Raw genomic sequence first — 18,422 nt, forward strand, 5'->3', positions numbered from 1 at the left:
TGACTGGTCTAAGAAAGGAATGACCAAAGGCACCACATGTGCTGCCTCCCTCCAAGACCACAAGAATATAACTTGTGTGCCACAAATGCTCTGATAGAAGTTTTCTACAGACCACTGGCCAATGCAAAAAACTCCCATGGACTGAGAAATGGTGAGAGGTATTCATGTTTAGGTTCATAGGTTCATAGGTTCATAGGTTCATAGGTTCATACTAGGCTATCTGCCCTAGGGCATTTATAAGCCTAGCCAGAGTGTGTGTGGCTTTCACCACCCCTTAGGATGAGAATACTATACCCATTAGTTTGCTGTGCCTCTGTCCAGCAGTGATACAGAGATGATTCCCGGGGGGACCTACGATCTCCCATCCACTCATCAAGATTTCTCTTGAACAGAGTCAGTGAGGGGCTCTGCCTCACATGGACTGGGATTCTGTTCCATAGTATAGGGAGTCTCTGGGTGATGAAGCTGTCCCTCCAGCACGTCCTATTTATATCCGTGTTGAGGTTTAAGTCTCTTGCTCTTGTGGCTCTGGTGGATTTGGATTTTTTGAGGTGGAGCATGTCCATTAATTCCGGGTTGGACACGGCCTTGTATGTCAGGCACAGATCACCTCTGAGCAGACGGTATGCGACTGAATAGAGCTGGAGTTTCTTCAGTCGGGCATTGTATGACATATGTTTGAGCCCCTTTATTCTTTTGGTGAGGAACTTTTGGGGTCTTTCCAACTGCTGCAGGTGTCGGGTAAGGTACATTCCGAATGGGGCGTTGTACTCAATCATTGGTCTGATAAGTGAAGAGTACAGGGGTACAATGACCTCTCCTGATCTGGATGTGAATCCTTCATGATCAGGTGGGCAATGTAGAAGGTCTTCCTAACCACTTTGGCAATGTGAGTGTCAAAGAGGTTACTGTCAACTTGGGTCCCCAGGTCCCTGATAACTTCTTCCGTGTTTAATGGATTACCACCTATGTGGTAATTAGGGGTTACCTTGTTTTTCCCAAAGGGTATGACAATACATTTTTTGGCATTTAGCTTAAGGCCATGGCTCTGGCACCAGTTATCCATTTCTATGAGACCTTTCTGGAGGATGTCTGTGTCTGATGGAGTGTCAGTTATGGTGCCCAGTTTGCAGTCATCTGCAAATTTTGTCAGCCACAATCCCCCTATGTTTGCCTGCACTTCAGAAAAATAAATGCCGAACAAGAGGGGGCCCATGACTGAGCCCTGTGGGACACTGCTCGTGACCGGCTTAGAGTCTGACATGGCACCAGCAACTCTAACCCTGTGTGTTCTGTCCTTGAGCCAGTTTGCAACCCATCTTGTGACATATGGGTTTACATCTAAGCTGGTGAGCTTTTCTATGATGCCGAGTGGGGTATTGTGTGAATGCTTTTGCTAGGTCAAGGTAGGCTGTGTGAACTGCCTTACCCTCATCAATGGCCTTAGTGACTGTTTCGAAAAAGTCGACCAAGTTCAAGAGGCAGGATCTGCCCTTGACAAAGCCAAATTGGGTAGGATCCAGTGTCTGTAGGTCCCCAATGTCTTTATTTATGAGTTACATTATGATCCTCTCCATAGCTTTGCAGACAAGGCTCGTCAAGCTTATGGGGTGGTAATTTCCAGGGTCCGTAGAAGCACCGCCTTTGTGGAGTGGGACCACAGTTGCCCAGGTGGAACAGTGTGAAGAATTAGAGGTGCTACTGGCCTGCTAACCTCACACTGATAGCAAGATCTGGATCATGGTCAAGTGCAGCCCTAGGCAAGAGAATGGACCAGTTCCTGCCCCCATGCATGCAGTTATTCTGGTGTCACATTAATTGTTTCTCTCTCCCTGTTTGCCATAACACTGCTCAAAACTCTCAGCATGCATACTGCATTATTCTTTCCTTTTCAGATGAAAGTGTAGATGTGGATTTAATTTAAAAGTTTTAATTTTAATATCCTTTGTTGATCAGATTAGTTCCACTAGGCTAGTATTATTTTTTGGGGGAGAACCTTGGTGGTATTTATGAAGTTTGGCCAGGGCATTGGGGAACTTCCCTTTACTCTTTCTGATAGCTGAGATGGGATGTAAAAGATCTCACAGCACTTACCATTAATATAGAAGGCTGCAGTTTAACATCTCATACAAAGGACAGCAACACTTTTCCCCTTAAAGTGCAGTATCAGCAATACAGAGTGGGAGTACAACCCACAGCCTTCTGCACTAAAAGCAAGTATGCTACATATTGTGCTACTAACACTGCTTTAAAGCTCAATTGCATGAACACAGACATCCATTTGCAAAAAACAAATCAGACTTAGCATGAACAACAGTAAACTTCCCTTCCAATGAAGCACACAGTATTTATTTATTTATTTCCGGTTTGATGACCGGGGAGGTCCACTGGGCTCAGGGAGCCCATTTTCAGTGGAGGCCTGGAGAGAAAAGCTCCACATTACATAGTTTAGTTACATATACAATCATAGTAAAGAAGACAGAATTACAATTTCATTTCATGCTAGAGAACAGGAATAAATTCTTTGGTTACATAGTATCTAAATATTTAGAATGGCAGTGGTAACTTAATTGAGAGGGAGAATAAAGACTTAGAAGGAAAAGAGAGAAACAAAGGTGGGAGGGGTTATTTATAATACGTACAATTATGTTATTTACAATATGTACATTTATGTTAGGTTAGCTTGTACTCAGTTAGTCAGGAGTTTAAGGGGTGGATTGATTATTAGGGTAGGTGGGGAGAGTGCAGTTGCATTTCCTGTTAGAGGAGATGTACTGAAACTCACATTTATTGAAAATGCATCCCTGTAGTTTTGAAGATTTATTTCCATTAAATAGTGAAACAAAAGGTATGAGCCAATAAAAGACAAAGTTTTTATTTCTTAATTAAAAATTAAATGTTGTGTCTGTTCCCATCAGGACCTAGACAACTGCCTGTGTCACCTTGTGGTGGATGTGGTGATGGCAGGTAATACCATGGAGGTGATTCCTAAAGAAAAAGTCTATTTGTTTTTTTGGATGAGGAAAGAACTCCAGGAAAACAACTTCATACTAAAAAAGTGATGTCAGCTAAACCTTATCTAATTTTTAGCTGATTTGTAGCTGAATAGCAGCAATAGTTCTGTCCAAACTTTAATTCCTCAAGGCCTTTGGAACAGTTCTGCTCGGGTCACTGTTAGGAAAACTGCAAAGGTGGTTATTGAGACTCTGAGGAAATGGGCTATCATTTGGTTAGAAAGTAAGGCACAAAAGGCAGTGGTGAGACAAACATTGTGAAGAATAAAAGAAGTAACTAGTGCTGCAGCGGTTGGTCATAACTCAATTATTCAATATGTTAACTTAAGATATCAGTGATGAAACACAGAACACAATTAACCTCTTCATCCATTGCAGAAAGATAGATACAAAGAAGGAAAATGGTGGAATAGGCTACTGAAAAGACACATGTTGGGCAAATAATCAAGTGACGATGTAAATTTGACAAAAGCAGCATACGAAAAGAATCTTGGTTGGGGGATTACTGGACAGCCAGGATCAGCATGAGATAGCTGTGGTAACAGCATGCATGATGTTGGAATGTGCCTTCTGAGGAGAGATTCCCGATGCAAAGGAGTAATGCTCCTGTTCTGTCGGTAATTGTTTTTTGTCACACATTTAGTGCTGCATACATTTTTGGAGGTCAAGGAAGCAAAGCATGTTGTGGCAGCTCCCAGAGGGCCCCTCTCAGGCCATCAGGACCTAGGCTACTGCCTAGGTTACCCAGTCCTGGATCTGTTTCTGGTGACAGCGGGCAATGCAGTTGGGGTGATTCCTAAAGAGAAAGTCTATTTGCTTTTTTTTTTGAATGAGAAAAAAGATGGAGTCCAGAGGAATGCCACCAGAAATGTGATGGAAGAAAAAAGTTTTGATAAGAGGAACATGAAAATGGGGTACAGGATCATGCCAGGATTTGTGAACATCTCACCCTCAACAGGAGTAAAGGAAGAGGAGATGACACAAATAGAATATAGTAGGGATAATTCTTTGTTGAAACTGTGAAGGTATATATATTTAAGAAAATTGTGTGGATCCATGGCATTAACTGCCAAAACTGCTAGAATAATTGGTGGAAATCACAGAATCATTCCAAAGGGTATGATACAGGTGGAGAATAGATTAAGGAGAATTGATGGATGATAGTAAGGTTTAATGCAGATGAGTCCAACCAGTGGCCCAATGACTGCATACGGCCCTCAGAGCTCTTCCATGCAAACTGTGACCTTTAACTGCAACTTCAGTGTATGCATGCATCAAAACACTTTCTTCATATGTTTTTCACACTTGTAACCTGTAACTGTAATGCTGGTATGTGCATGCACCAAAGCTCACTTCCATTTTGTTTATTTCATGCCATAGTAGGATCTGTGTGTTCGCGCCACTGTGTTATTTCACGCCAAAGAATCAGAGTGTGTGTGTGTGTGTGTGTGTGTGTGTGTGTGTGTGTGTGTGTGTGTGTGTGTGTGTGTGTGTGTGTGTGTGTGTGTGTGTTCACGCTGAACAGGGATTCAGTACAGATTTGCCATTGTTTCCTTTGAAAGGGACAGCACCTAACTGTATTAAGAGGTAAGTGCGGACTGAGTGAGTGAGTGAGTGAGTGAGTGAGTGAGTGAGTGAGTGAGTGAGTGAGTGAGTGAGTGAGTGAGTGAGTGAGTGCATGCATGAAAGCAAAATGTTTGTGTGCATGAAAGTAGAAGAAGAGTGTGTGTGAGTGTGTGTGTGTGTGTGTGTGTGTGTGTGTGTGTGTGTGTGTGTGTGTGTGTGCATGAGAGAGAGAAAGAGAGAGTGTTGTACTGAATTAATGTACCTGTCAACTCTACAGATTTTTGAAGAATTTCTGGTATCTCCTCTGATCTCACAAAGAGTTGGTAACAAATGGATGGCAATCAGCTAAGTTTTTAAGTGCAGAAAGTTGTATTTTTTGTCAGAACAACATGTTATAATTCCCTGAAAATGTTGTTAATAAATCAAAGGGAATGACATATGGATTATTTGGCATGCTTAGTCATTCCAGTTGCTACATTATAAATAGTTTCCATTAGGGTATGACTTTTTCTCAGAGGAATGCAGTACATCAGAATATATCTATTTTATGATGATACTGCTTCAGAAATAAAAATAAAATGCTTATTTTTCCTAAGGAAGTTTTATGTTGGTGGATTTGTGCTTGCTCTTCTGACCAAATTTAGACTCAAGCAGTGACCCACACTACATGAAGATACAATTGTGTATGTGTCTTTGTATTTGAAATCACCAACAGAAAGTACATTCTGGAGTGAGAGTTCTGGCATATTTACCTGTGAAATTTGTTAGAAAATTTCAAGAGAGTCAGAAATTTGGTTCTGTATGACTAGGTACTGCTAATATTACTACATACACATTGGTTACTGTTTTTTCAGATTCATTTCAGAATTTTCAGGTGGACAACTAATTATATCTCAGAATCCTGTCATTAGGGTGTCTTCTGAAATCATATCTAAAATAATAGCTGTTCCTCAGACTATATGATTTTTATTGTCATTTTAAATGTATTTTACTTGTTTAGGAAGACATTTACATATTTGAGAATATGCAGCCTGTTTTTCTAGATTCTATTAGTTCATGAGTGGGCTGTATGAAGGTGAATATTCTCTTGCTTGTCCTGATAATTTTATAATGATACCAGGAAGTGTGATGCAGGGATATTGACATTTGTAGGCAGCGTCACATCTAGGCCAGTATGGTAATAAAATATTGATAAGATTACCTCTGTAAAACATTCAGTTAAAAAAAATCTTGCCTATAACAAATACCTTGTATTGCTCTAACATTGGGGCTAAAAAGAAGATGTATTTCTGTACAGAAGTGAGTACTGTAGTATAAAAATTGTCTAATTTTGTTTTATAATTAAAGTTCAATATGCACTTTTCCTTTGCCTTTGGAACTGAGAGCACATACTAAGAGTTTTATTATAGGGAATTATTCCTGTACCATGCCTTGAAAATGTCTTGGGACTATAGCCTGCTTTTTGGAAATATAGCCATTTATGTACAGGAAGTAGAAATGGCCAAACAGAAAGCAGTTAGTATTTGAAGGTTTAAAGATAATTGATTCCATGTCATATTTTTGTGATAATGGCGCTGATACCCTTTACTATGCTCAGACAAATAAATACCAATGCAGATCTTTTGAGTTTTACTGATCACTCTGGTCTTCACACTATCTAACAAATCTGCATCTTACAGCAGACATCATGATTGCAAAGAATGGCAATATGAAAAATCTTTGTTATATGTAAATACTTTTTGGGCATCTACTGCTGACTTTAGATCCACAGCATTTCCTATACCTCTGACATACTTAATGATGCCCACATTGTTGGAAGCTTACCTTGGATTTGTCCCCTCCGCAATGAGTGTGTCCCTCCAAATGAGAATGTTTCTCAGCCCAAGGGCCTAGTAACATCCAAGTTCAAGCAGTGGACAGGGCATTCACAGGTAGAATAATTGTCCAGCTGAGTTTTTTCTTTGTGTCCCTACTCAGCCCCAGTATACTTGTATGCTATATATCATGTGGTGGTTCCACAGGGGTGCCACGGGGAGCCACATCTTCATATAATGATATGCATGAAATATTGAAGGATGATAGTACTTACAGTGAGATAGATCTTAAACAGTTTTTGAGAATTGTTACCAGAGTGCATGATGAAATCTATGACTTATTAATGTGCAGACAAATAACGCAAGATCTCTATAATTATTTCTTAGTAGAAACACCTCTTATATGCTACATAAAAGGCTTACCTAAAGTACATAAAAATATTTTTCCCCCACCAATGAGGCCCATAGTAGTAGGCAATGGTTGGGTGACCGAAAGAATATCTATATACATTGAGAGCATTTTAGGGCCATTGGTAAGAAAGATACCTACCACACTTAGGGATAGTTATCACTTAGTTAATGAACTAACCACCTTTACTGATGGAAATAGGAATCCATCTTTTCTTCTAGTGACTTTAGATGTTAAAAATGTATTCACATCTATCCCAAATGAATATGGTGTTGAAGCAGTAAGGGAGTTGTTATGTTCAGCTGACGACATTGATACTAACAAAGAAATATTTATCTGCACATTATTGGAGATTGTATTGAATAACAATATTTTCATGTACAAGGATAGATTATTTGCACATTAATAGGGTGTCGCAATGGGCACCCCTTGTGCAAATTCTTATGCAAATCTAGTGGTTAATTACTGGGAAAGGAAATTTCTTTTTGGTAATACATCTTATGCACAGATGATTTTTTACAGGAGATCTGTGGATGATGTGCTATTTTTCTGGAAGGGTAGTGTTGATGAGCTTAGAGCCTTTATTTGTTATATAGGAACAACTATGAGTTTTCTAAGATTTACCCTGGATTTTTCATATAGTCAGGTTGATTTCTTAGATATTACTATAGTTAAGGATTACAGTGGCAATATATCCACCTCTCTATTCAGGAAACCATGCTGGATAAATGCATTATTGCATTATACCAGCATGCACCCTAGGTTTGTCTTTCCCAATGTTGTCAAGGGACACTGTATTAGAATTACTAGAATTTGTAAGGATTCTCTAAACATGCAAACTGAATTAAATACTATGCGAACTTTACTCATAGACAGAAGTTATAACAGCACCATGGTGGATAAAATTCACAATATGGTTTTAGATGGGTTGACATCCAGTAATGGCGGTATGAACTTTAATTACAGGAGACATTCACAACGTCAGGCTCAGGTTACCTTTTCAGCCAGATATACTAATGATAATAATAGAATAGTTAACATCATAAAGAAAAATTGGCAGCTATTGACAATTGATCCTAAAGTTTTAAGTATAGTAGGACCTACTCCCAAATTTACTTACAGGAACAGTAAGAGTCTTAAAAGGATTTTGTGTAAGGAACATTCATATGCACAACAGGGTATTTCTCGGATAAATAAGTTAGGCACTTATAGGTGTAATAACTGTAAGATGTGTAAATTTATAGTGAAAGAACAGAATTTTAAACATCCAACCACTGAATATGTTTTTACACCCAGGTTTTATGCCAGTTGTAGTAATGAGAACCTGATATATTTAGCAACATGTACACATTGTACTGCATTTTATGTGGGGATTACATCTAGAAAACTGAAGGACAGAATTTATAATCATATATATGATATAAATAGACAGGACTCACGAAATGCGTTAGCTAAACATGTGGTTGAGCATGCTGATCATAGTTTTAGGTTCAGGGTACTACAGCTGGTGAATAGAAATGTCAGAGGGGGCAATAACATGAATTATTTGGAATATGTTGACCTTTCATGGATTTTCAAATTAAGGGCCCACGTTGAACCGGGATTGAACCAACATATTAATATTAAGCCAATATTGGAGGCTCGAAAATATTAGATATTGAATTTCAGTTTAGTTAACACATTTTTAACTATTCTTAATATATAATCATTATGGTAGGTGGAATGTTGTATATTTATTACTGATGTTTTGGATATGTATATATGAAACATATTCATCTTATTTTTATTTATTTATTTTTTTATATTTTTATATTTATTGTTTTTTGTTTTATATTAATTGTTGTTATTATGTTTCAAATTTGAAAGCTCGTATGTTTAGTTAATGAGTATTTAGCTTTTGTTTTGTTTTTGTTTTACTTTGTCACTGTATTACATGAGCTTACTACTTTAAAGTTTTATTCCCCTTTTTGATTAATTGTTGCAATTATTCAATTAAATGTTTTAGAGCTTCAGTATTTAGATGTGGAGATTTGGTAGTTGTAGTAAGATCTGATGAAGCATGCTAGGTTTGCACGAGAAAGCGCTCATTATTTTAAATAAAGACTGGCTTTTTACTGTTTTGTGGTGGTCGTGTTCAGGTTTATATCCACTTTGTTTCAGTTTTGGAATTACGACCTTTGGACGGCTACCAGACTACTTTGCTGCTTTAATGATATGCCCTGTATTATGCCCAGCCATCTAGCAACTTGACTGATGTTATCATAGCTGTAGCGTCACCACCAGGTCTTGTGTCCTGGGTGTGCCCTTGAACATCTTCTCACATTCTGCTCCCTCTTCCCTCCAGAAAGTGAGCAGCTTTTTACCTCATCATTCCTCTTCCCACATCATTGGCTCCTCCAGCACCTGGGCTGATAATTTACCTAGGCTCTCTGTGTTTCAGTCAGACTTCTTCTCTATGTGCCATAAAACTGACACCATATCCATATACTTAATATTTGCCATAAGATTATTTTTCATCTTCTTGTAGAAGCTTTTTTTCTTTTTATTGTGAACTAATTCTCTTCTAACCTTTGTTGGCAAGCATTCCTGAGAAGGCGCTGTGTAACTGCAATCTTATGGTATTAACTGAGCTTCTTTAGTAAACGGAAATAGATAAGACTGTCAGAAGGTGTTTTTCCTCCGTATGGTGATAGTACATATACTTGCATAGTTGTAAGAGATCTTTGGTCACATTGGGCCAGACTGCATCTTGAACTCATATTACACATACTGAAAGGAACATCAGATGATGGGCATGATCAGTGTTTTACATCAGTTCTTATTTACTGTGTTAACTTATAAACATGCTGACATAACAAGTTGCTGATAGCAACGCTGTTGTCTTTAAGTCTGCCTGGGTGATGCATTTTTCTCACGCGTCATCATCTGTCCATCCCTTCTCTACTCATTCTTTCTTCTGACAGAAGACCTGGACACCTTTAAGAAACCAACAAAATCAAGAGGTATGATCTTATAAAAATGGAAGAGTTCCGTACCTGTTTATTTGTTAAATATATATATATATATATATATATATATATATATATATATATATATATATATATATATATATATATATATATATATATATATATATATATAAACTAAGGTGCTAGAATTAACTGTTAGATTAAGAATTAGAATGAGACTTAGAATTTTAAGGCAAATATTTGGCATTTATTACATTTATTCATTGTTTGAATGAGCCAGGAGGTTGACTTTGGTCGCCCGTGGCAGCGAAAGAGTTAACTCTATGATATATTTTATATGTGGCCCCAAGACAATTTATGTTCATTCAACGTGGCCCCAGCAAGCCACATGGTTGGACTCCCCTGGTTTAATGTTACATGCATTAATGCAGACTAGATATGCTAACTTGTCTCCTGTCATAAAACAAAAATGTAATGTAATATAAATAGTGCTCAAAGTACGAAACAGGCTCACATGTCAGTAATTGCTGAAGTAACCCATTTTTAAAATACAGCATTTTGAACTGTTTGAAATGACATGGTTTCACTTTGTACTAGTACGTAACATGTTTTATGGTATGTGATACAATTAATGCACAAGATTTGCTTTTCCTTTATACAGTTGTATTACGCTTTTATTTACTCTTTATATCAAAGATTTTTAGATTTAGATTTATTGCATGTCTTTATTATTTGGTTTTGACACTGGACCAAGTTAAAGGTTATAACAAAATGAACAAAGTTATCATACTATGGCAATACATCATGACAAGGAGTGAATAATTCATATTTTACTCACATTACAGAAGTCTTGTTGATCCCAATGGTACAATCCAAATGATGAGACAAGAACCCTCAATTTTGACTAAAATTATGAATTATTGATGTCCCTGCCAAGGTCTTTTGCAATTATTCAAATATATTATTTTAAAAAAGGGAAATGCATTTCCTTTTTTACTTAACACCATTATAAAATGTGAGCTCAGTTGCTTATCCTGCCATCTATACTGTGAGACAGCAGGGATAATAGTTCAAAGATGAGACTGGCTGAGTGTGTTCTGCTGTCATTCTAAACATGGTATCGGGCAGATGACGTAAGGGATGTATTTTATCATGCAGGATGGACATGTTTTACTAAAATTATAATCTAGTAAGCCCTTAAATAGAATAAATATGAATGTTTGCATAGGGATCTATTTACTTTAAAAGAAAATACCAAGTTTTATTGTTTAATGACAAAACTGGATTCTGTAATGGGCTTAACAGCCTCATTTATCTCTGCCTCAATGCAGTTACCAATCTCTTTGCTGCTGGAAACTGAGTTTTATTTCCTGTCTGGTCTGGTATGTGGTGCTTTGTTTAGAATGGAAGGAAAATCTCATCCACTGGATAACTTATGTTATAACTTATGTTATAGAATATAACTATTTAATTCACTAACACATGCAACACCTGTGCTAGCAAGGTGTGAAATATGCCTTTGTGTTTGTTGGCTAGTTGAGGATTCTCTGGAGGTTTTCAAAAAAGTGATTAGTGTGAAAGAATATTCTTCTGAAGGAGCAAAGGAGAATTTTGCCTTACATGTGCAAATGTAGACACTTCTTTAAAATGTAAGCAGCTTAACTGCACTAATGCATGCAACAAATACTGGAGCGAGATTGTGTTAAAGCTTACTAATTGCAGTCTGTCTTTGAAGCAGTAGGTACTCTGCATGGACAGCATGAGTACCACTATGGATGCGAGTTAAAACAATGCAGTCTAATACTGAGATGGTTTAAGTTTAGATATTATCTCCCTTGACTGGAAAATGTGAGTGGCGAAATGCTAAGCAACTGAGATAGATGGAAGAAGGATATACACAATCTGGGGATCATCACTGAAAATGAATGTCATTCGTAATGTATGCCAAATCTCTAGGCTGTTGTGTGGCAGAAGTAGTCAGCACTGCAAAGCATATTGCAACAACAGGCAACATAGAGGCTCCTAGTATCAGCTCTGGGGCTGCAGAAGGTGATGAATGTGTGCCTGACATGCTGGAGAACAGTACAACACTGTGCCCTTTCAAATGGGAAAGTGAAACCTCTTGTAGGGAGATATATTTGCTATCCACAGAGGATAGTTGACTGCGATCATACACACTTTGAAGAAGCAAACAATCTGCAGTACCAAATAAGCGATTGTCATTAGGAACACAAACAATTTTGTCTTTAACATTGTACATCAGCACATGGCTGGTATGTGCAAAGCATCATTGATCACATGGATTATGGAAGTCAAGGAGAAAGAATGCAGTTGCATTTATCTTTTCAGCATCATAACACAAGGTGTACTAATACAGACTGCAGATTATACTCTTCATGATATGTCCAGCATAGTAATCAGAATGTAGAGAGGGCTGTAACAAGAGCCAGATAAGGAGCCATGAAACAGCTAGATAAAATGTCTTGCACCCTGTGTGAAATACGGGCTGTATCCCTCAAAGACATACCCCAGGATTCAATAAACTCTGTATAGGCTTCGCGCAGAGCTTACATGAAGTGCATTTGCTACCGCGAAGGTGCTCATCGCACGGCATCACGAGATGCATATTAATGAGGTGCTGTGTGTCTAACCAAGGTTTCACATCTCATGGCAGTGTTGCTGGCTGTGAAACATTACAAGTTAACACAGATAACAATTCCATGTATGTCAAAGCACCAGTGGACTGCAGATTTGCACGAAATGCACAATAACCACCAGGGCTACACAGTTAGTACTGATTCTGCATAACTTTTCTCCACAAAGCCCAACATTATGCAAGGATGTGTAAACAGAAATAAGGACATAAAATGTTACATAGATGTGTTACAATGAAACAGAAGCAAGGAGGGACCAGCACACACGACATGGATGTTGAAAATAATAATTTTATTTCGAGGTAGCTAAAAAGCTGCCTGCCATAAAAATAACAGACCGGTTTCGGCTTAAAAAGCCTTTATCAATGTTACATTTCCTTCACAAAAAGTTGATTTCAAAACAGCGTCACATCCTGGTACTCTTTATATAAATCTCTCTTAAAGTGGTATGCTCCTGCCATTGGATGACAGGCTGATCCGACACAATCAAAACTTAAATCATGCAAACAACAGTATAAATGAATATATGAGATTGAATTGGAAATGGAAATCATGAAAATTTATCTAAGTCCCTATTGAAAAATAATTTAAACTAATAATTTATTGCAAAAATGCAAATATTATATGGTCAAAGCCATGATGACCCAGTATTTTAACAAGGACTCAGTTATAAATCGGAATTTATAAATTGTCATGTAATATAATCATTTGAGCTTGAATAAATGACAATATGTAACATGAAGAGTATCTTCCTACCATAAATGGTACAAATATGTACAGATAACACAAAAATATTTTAAAATTATTGCCTAAATATACCTTCATGTACTTCACATTCATTTAGCCCTGGTTTGAAAAATGCACCAAGTTTCGTGATCCACATACTTTCCATGTTATTTAATGTGGTATGCCACCCCATCTTAAAATTTCTGTGGAGTTGAATTTTATCCATAATAATAAACTTGAAAGAGGCATCTACTATGTTTGTATAGAGTATTTGTTATTCGTCTATTTCTGATGGAGCTTAGATGTTCACTGATTCTGAATCTGATGGGTCTGGAGGTCTGACCAACATAAAAGGCAGAACAGGTACAATGAGCCCGATAAATGACCCAATCAGAGCTGCAGTTTCCAAAAATGTTAATGTTGTATACCTTGGAAGCATTTTTGCTGGTAAATCCATTTGTTTTACAAATGTGCTGGCATGCACAACAATGTCCACAAGGATAACAGCCCACCAGTGGATCCCCCAAAAGTGTTGTTTGTATTGTAGAAGGTGGTGTAAATCTTTTATAATGTGTTAAATGGGAATGGATGGTCCGCCCTCTACGATAAGAAAAAGCACATTCATCTGGGAGAATGTCATTAAGAAATGCATTTGATTTTAATATGTCCCAGTGTCTACTAATGATCTGTCTAAACCTGGATGTATTGTTGCCATAAGTGGTGACTAATCTAATGGGTTGTTGGCTTTTGATTTCTTCATCCTCTTGTGATCTGTTATATTTCAATAATTCCGACCTGCTCCTGTTCTTGGTTTGGGTCACCATGTTGGTTAGGTGTTCCAAATTATATCCTCTATCAATGAATCTTGCTTTTAAATCCTGTGTGTGTACAGAATATTCTACATCTGTGGAGCATATTCTTTTAAGTCGCAGAAATTGAGACTTTGGGATGTTGCTGATGATGTGGTGTGGGTGAGAACTGGTGGCATGAAGTAAAGTGTTGTATTGTGGAAATTTTCTATGTATGGATGTAGCCAAGGTGTGGTTAGGCAATCTTTTAATCGCAACATCCAAAAAGACTATTTCATGATATCCAGTATTGGCTGTGAAATGTATGTCAAAAGGATTATTGTTAAGATATGCAACAAATTTAGATAATTCATCCATACCAGCCCACCACACCAACCAGCAATCATCCAGATATCTCCACCAGATATCCAAATTATCTATATGAGTATTGTGTTGAACATCATATATGAAGGCCTGTTCAAAATATCCCATAAACAAATCTGCGTAAATTGTGGCAAATGATGCCCCCATAGCTGTACCTTTAATTTGCCAATATGGATTGTCTTCAAAATAGAAAATGTTTTTTTGTAGTACGTATTCTGTAAGTTTAATCAAAAAGTTGTTGAATCCAGTGGGATATAAATTGGACTTGTTTAGCCAGTAAGTCACTGCCACTATGCCAACATTATGAGGGATACTAGTGTACAAAGAGGATACGTCCAATGTGCATAACAGCCAATCCTCTTCCAACTGAGAGTCTTCAATGATATTCAGAAACTCTGTAGTGTCTTGAATGCGTGATCTAACCATACTAAGCAGTGGTTTGAGATGTTCTGTAAGAAAAGCAGATAAGGGTTCTGTAAGTGATCCCCGACCTGATACTATGGGTCTACCTGGTGGATTGTGTAGATCTTTATGTATTTTGGGTATGAGATATAAATATTGTGGCATTGGTTCATTTACCTTGAGTTGCCTAGCAACTTGTGTGGTAATAATGCCCTCCTCTACCGCCAGATCTAAAAAGGAATCAATCTCAGATTTGAAGTTAGGTGTAGGGTCCACTACCATCTGTATGTAAAATTGTGATTGGGATAATTGTTTTAAGGCCTCGTCCTTATATTTTGAATGATCCATTACAACAATACCACCACCTTTGTCCACTGGAGTGATGACTATGTCCTTGTTCTGTTGTAGTTGTGAAAGTGCTAGTCTTTCAGCCTGGTTGAGATTACTTCGGTTGCATGTGTAGTTGTTGGAAAAATGTAGATCTTTCATGACACAATTTTTAAATATGGAAACATGCTTGTCCATAGGGGGTGTAAAATTGGATTTCCCAAATTGGAAACCAGTTGATCTTTGAGAATTGGGCCGATCTGAAAAAAATATCTTGAGATTAAGAATTCTACAGAAGTTATTAATATCCTCCAATAAAAAATGTTCAGGAACAGGTGATGTTGGTACAAAATTTAAACCTTTATTTAGTACTTTGTATTGCACATTCGTAAGCTCAAAGGAAGAAATGTTGAGAACATTATTCACTGTGTTGTTATTTGTTTCAATAAGGTTTGAAGGTTGGTTGTGCCCATGTTTTCTCCTATGTTTCCTCCCTGCCCTGCGTGTGTTTGACCTAAAGGGGTAGGTTGCTTCCTTTTTGCAACTGGGGACGCCTGGTTAGAAGAAACCTCACCATCTGTTCTTGATGAGTGACATCAAAAATAAACGCATTAACAATGCATTATACAAACACTGCCTAAAACATGCCTCAGCATCTTTTAAATTTGTTACAATAGATTGTATCAAGGGTAGATGTTTGAATAAACAACACTGGCTTGAATTGTTAAGTTCCAAGGAAAGGAAATGGATTATAAAACTTGGGGCCTTGTTTCCACCTGGCCTCAATGATCAATTGTAATAATGATTATATATGTGGTGCTGTGATTGGTTAATATGTACAGCCTATTGGTACTTATATGACTGCATTTTGATACTTTGATTTTCTTTTGTATTTTTTGTATATCACTGAAGAAGGCTCCTGGGAGCCTAACACTTTTGATGTGTGTAGGGTGATTTTTCATTCCTACATGGTCACACAATAAAATCTTTATGATTTGAATTTTGCTGAAGCTCGCTGGCTTTCTTTGATTGTCATCATGGCTTTGACCATATAATATTTGCATTTTTGCAATAAATTATTAGTTTAAATTATTTTTCAATAGGGACTTAGATAAATTTTCATGATTTCCATTTCCAATTCAATCTCATATATTCATTTATACTGTTGTTTGCATGATTTAAGTTTTGATTGTGTCAGATCAGCCTGTCGTCCAATGGCAGGAGCATACCACTTTAAGAGAGATTTATATAAAGAGTACCAGGATGTGACGCTGTTTTGAAATCAACTTTTTGTGAAGGAAATTTAACATTGATAAAGGCTTTTTAAGCCGAAACTGGTCTGTTATTTTTATGGCAGGCAGCTTTTTAGCTACCTCGAAATAAAATTATTATTTTCAACATCCTGCTGTCGTGTGTGCTGGTCCCTCCTTGGTTCTGTTTCAATTGGTTTGGACCGTGCACCATAGACCACCATGCGTGCCTCGCTACTTTACAATGAAACAGAAACATACCTACCATCCCCTTCAAAGAAGACCAAAGGCATACATAATGGGTAGACAACAGCCCATAAAATATGTACAGATATGTAGATAGACACCTAGAAATTTGATAGAATAAATAGTTTGTACATTAGCTTGCACTGTCTGAACAGCATATGCATACACCTGGATTCAGATCCAGTACGATCTGACCAAAAAACAAATGGATCAGAGCATTAATAAGTGGTGCCACACAGTCAGTAAAGTATCACATGTATTTTATACAGTCATTAGTAATTGTTACCATTTAGCAAGGATTTCCCTTTGTACTTTCCCATGCTTGCTCCCCATATCACCACTGTTCTATCTTCCCCATTTCTTTTTTATAAAGTATTATAACACAGTGGTGCACATCACACACCATTGCTAAGCAACAGTAAATGACACCTGTATATAAATTATGTCAATGTATCACAGACACCTGTAAAAGTACTACATATACCTGTATTGGAAACCAGCCCCATCTGGATGAAACAAGGAATATAGCAATGCAGTAACATGTGCTGCCACAGAGTCAGTTTTGCAGTACATGTATTTCATGAAATCAATCCTAACTGTCACAGTTTACAAGGGAATTCTTATTGTTCTTCTCCCTGCTTGCTCCCCATGTCACCACTGCTCTAATCTTCCCCATTTATATCCTTTAAAGCATTATTGTGGTATGTTGCACATCCTGCACCAATGGGCAGCAATGCTTATACAAAAGCAGTTAAACATAATAGATACAGCTGTGATTGGATCCAGTACCATCCGTCCCCAAAAAGGAATGTATCACTGCATTGAATCACCAACCACAACATCAAGGGAGTTCAAAATAATCAATAATCAAAATAATTTATTAGGCCTGATTGATACAGTCTAGCCAAGGGTATATAGATTTAGTATGTCCTTATTTTATCAAAGAATAGCCAAACAATAGTCTCCGTTATAAATTGTTGTTGAATAATATACTAATTAGGTCAAGAAATGGTAATATGCCATTGTGATTATGTTGATATCTTCATAATCCCTTACCATAAGTGGTCCTGAATAAAAATAGACAACCAGTTGTCTCCGTTATGTATTAGAATGCTTAGTAGTTTAGTAGTTTAAACTTAGTAGTTTATGTTAATACTATGTATCTTGTAATTTCTTCCAAAAAATGTTTTGTTGCTCTGATCTACCAAGCAACACAATCCTTAAGAAATTCACTATATCCAGTGGTAGACCATACAAACACTATTGGACCAATTGAGAATATTTCAATGTTTGAATATTATGAAAATCCCAGGTTATAACTGGTAACTACTGCCAGCCTGACAGCCCAAAGTTGTTCCTTTCTAAAAATAGTCATACATAGCAAGATTTGGTCACAATTATAAATATTGCTATGAATAGTTTCGAAAATTTGCTCTCTTCAGAGTCAGAGGCCTATGATTTATTGACCAACATAAGATTACTATGTTACTATCTCACTTATTGTTATCTGTTTAAATAAAAGTATAGTCTGAAAACTGAAACCTGTGTGGCATATGCCTTAAATGAGGAGTATAACATGCACTAATTAAATTTCCATATCATGCTTGTGGAAACAAAAAAATGTTTGTAAACCATATTATTTGACTGTCAAATGCTATACATAAAGTATTTGTTCAGAATATTGTTGAAAAGATAGTAACTAACAAGTTATAGTGGTTTAAACTGTTAGACAAAATCCTATACCATACTCAAACATGAATCAATATTGTTACTACTCCAAAATTCTAGATCCCATAATAAATTGTTAAAGAGAAAATGAACCACTTTGTAATTCAAAAACAATCCAGTTACAGTCTCAAAAACAAAATAATGA

The sequence above is a fragment of the Protopterus annectens genome, chromosome 4.part0 (genome assembly GCF_019279795.1).
Source record: "Protopterus annectens isolate FY-2018-M chromosome 4.part0, PAN1.0, whole genome shotgun sequence".
Taxonomy (NCBI): Eukaryota; Metazoa; Chordata; order Ceratodontiformes; family Protopteridae; genus Protopterus; species Protopterus annectens.